The sequence below is a fragment of the Agrilus planipennis genome, unplaced genomic scaffold, assembly GCF_000699045.2.
Source record: "Agrilus planipennis isolate EAB-ADULT unplaced genomic scaffold, Apla_2.0 scaffold197, whole genome shotgun sequence".
In the NCBI taxonomy this organism is placed as follows: domain Eukaryota; kingdom Metazoa; phylum Arthropoda; class Insecta; order Coleoptera; family Buprestidae; genus Agrilus; species Agrilus planipennis.
In genome coordinates this window covers 6,805-10,296 of record NW_020438945.1, presented here as the reverse complement: position 1 = coordinate 10,296, position 3,492 = coordinate 6,805, and positions in this window count along the sequence as shown.

Genomic DNA, 3,492 nt, shown 5'->3' with positions numbered 1-3,492 from the left:
ATTATATTCCTGGAACATTTAAGGGCGTATGAAATAATTAAAATTGGAAGTACTTATAAAACCATTTTTTGAATTATGAAATAACAAATACGAATATTTTTATTGTTTCTTTTCCAGGCAAATGTAGTTGTTATTTTAATAACAGTATATTTAAAAAACAGTTGTTTGGTTTGCTTTTCACACCTTACAGTCTACAGTTAATTAAAATGAGAATACTTGATATAATTAATTTTAATTGCTCATTTTAAAACTTGTAAATCATAATTAGTAATATTTTTAAATTATTTAGACAGTTATGTGGATAAGATTATTTAATACAGTTAATTTTGTCAGTAATACAACTTTCCATTATTAATTTAGGCATGGTACTTATTGTTACTAATCTAATTTAAAAACAGTTATTATTTTAATAACAGTTTATTTACAAACAGCTGTTTATAAAATGTATTACCTTCATTATAATTCTTCTTCATTCCAAAACTTAGCAGTATCCCAAAGAACTATAAAAGTCATATACATTTGATACTAAAAGAGAAAAGGGTTCGGCATTAGTTTAATATTGTATTAGGTACGTTTTATAGTGGGCAGGCTAAATTAATTACATCTGAATACTCTCTCATAATAATTCATTTTACAGGAGCTTAAAAAACGGGATGACATGTGTAAAGAAACATTGGTTTCTCTTTCACTCTGCAAGGTAGCAGTACCTACAGTTCTGAGGAAAGCATGGAGGTGCCTTTTTTGCATTGGGAAGAGAGACAATGTGTTATTGTTTAAGGAATAATTTATGACATGATATTGGTAAGTAATAATTAAAAGTAGTAGATGAGGTCCTAGAAATATCAATTATTTCTTAGACATTTGTAACTTATTTTCAATAGACAGATTTTAAATAACATTTCAAAAATGTCAAAAGCAGTACAGTAGAATTAATGTGGAACTGTTGTTTCGGGTAGTGTGAATGTTAGCTTAATACAGTTTCATTTTTTTTTTTTTTGAAAACTAAAATAAACAACCTGTTATGAGTTTAATTTGAAAGTCAAAAGAATAGTGATAGGATTAAATATTATAGCCCAATAATACATATATTATTTGAACAGTCATCTTTAAAATGTTATTGATTAAAAGTATTTAATAATTTTTGTATCCTTTTCTACAGATCGGCTAACAAATAAGAGAGATTGGGATGTTATTTTGGCCCTGCCCTAGTGACAACGACATGGGATTTCAGATACTTTCTCTATTTGGTTTGCATTTCACATGTAAACCATGAAACGCTACAGTCTACAGCTATCTCAGGTAATAATACCTAATTGAATTAATATTAATTACACTTTATTAATCTGGTGTCAATATGGTTAACAAAAGAAGTGGTAGAACATAATGCATAGGATGATGAGCATATGTTACTTCTTATCGAAATTTTGTGTAAAAAGGCTCGGTTGGGGTTTATAGCTCCAGTACGTTTTGCTGATTTTGCCCCAAAAATTCAAAGAGAACGTAGGTTTGTATTTCCTTTCTACAATTTAATTTATTAATATTTAAACTCTGGTTTTGAAAGCCGAGTGTTTAATAACTAAACAAATTCAGTAGTGCTACTGCAGCCTGATGCTCAGAATACTCTGTAGTGAAGTGGGTTGCCTGTATCAAGGACGAACCTTCCAGCAGTATTTAATTTTAAATTCCAAGCATTCTGGGGTAATGTTACAGTGCGGGTCGCAACTTGTGTAAGCAACTAAATATTTGGATTTTAATAAAATAATATAATTTTATTTGGAACATAAGCAGTCTATGAACATAATTGTGATTTTACAACACTTAACACTATTAATCTAATTGAATATTTTTCACTTTCTTTTGTATATTTCTCCAATGTGGGCATTTTTACCTTGTGTTCTGTACATTACAATTATTTATACGATATTTTTGATATAGATAGTTGCTTATAGTTGAAAATGCAGAAAAAAAACTGATAACTCTATTTGGAAAAATTATGATAAGAGTATAAAACTATAACAAAGTAATAATAGTCAAACAGATACCTCTTAATCAAAAATAGAGATTGATTAAGAACAAAAGTAATGTATCCATATTTTTGCCATAATTTCGATGCTTTAAAAAAATCGTTACATGCACCAATAAGTGCTCTTTCCAGAGATTCGAACAGTCTATGTTCAGGCCTTTTAAATTTACGATCTAGGGCCCTGCAAATTTTAGTAAATCGAACAAAATATTACATTTTCGCTGAATTTTAGGCACACTTAAGAACATTATTTCGAAGCTTTAAAAAAGTCGTTGCATATACCAGTGTATGCCCTTTCCCGCGGTTTAGGTAGGTCGTACACAGGTCTATACATTTACACGCTACGGTCCTGCGAGCTATTATCTAATTGCATGCACAAATATGTGCTCTTTCCACCGGTTTGAATAGGTTATACCCAGATTTTTACATTTACGAACTACGGCCCTGCAAACTATCGTCTAATTCTGGTAAATCGAACAAAATGGACATCTTCCCTGGACTTTAGGCACACTTGAGAACAGTAATTTGAAGCTTTCAAAAAGCCGTTGCATGCACCAATATGTGCTCTTTCTACCGGTTTGAGTAGGTTATACCCAGATCTTTACATTTACGAACTACGGCCCTGCAAACTATCACCTAATTTTGGTAAATCTAACAAAATTAATATCTTCCCTGCACTTTTAGGCACACATAAGAACATTAATTTGAAGTTTTCAAAAAGCCGTTGCATGCACCAATATATGCTCTTTCTACCGGTTTGAGTAGATTATGCCCAGGTTTTTACATTTACGAACTACGGCCCTGCAAACTGTCATCTAACTTTTGTAAATCGAACAAACTTAATATCTTCCTTAGACTTTTAGGCACACTTGAGAACAGTAATTTGAAGCTTTCAAAAAGCCGTTGCATGCACCAAAATGTGCTCTTTCTACCGGTTTAAGTAGGTTATGCCCAGGTCTTTACATTTACGAACTACGGCCCTGCAAACTATCACCTAGCTTTGGTAAATCGAACAAAATTAATATCTTCCCAGCACTTTTAGGCACACTTAAGAACATTAATTTGAAGTTTTCAAAAAGCCGTTGCATGCGCCAATATGTGCTCTTTCTACCGGTTTGAGTAGGTTATACCCAGATCTTTACATTTACGAACTACGGCCCTGCAAACTATCACCTAACTTTGGTAAATCGAACAAAATTAATATCTTCCCAGCACTTTTAGGCACACTTAAGAACATTAATTTGAAGTTTTCAAAAAGCCGTTCCATGCGCCAATATGTGCTCTTTCTACCGGTTTGAGTAGGTTATACCCAGATCTTTACATTTACGAACTACGGCCCTGCAAACTATCACCTAACTTTGGTAAATCGAACAAAATTAATATCTTCCCAGCACTTTTAGGCACACTTAAGAACATTAATTTGAAGTTTTCAAAAAGCCGTTCCATGCACCAATATGTGCTCTTTCTAC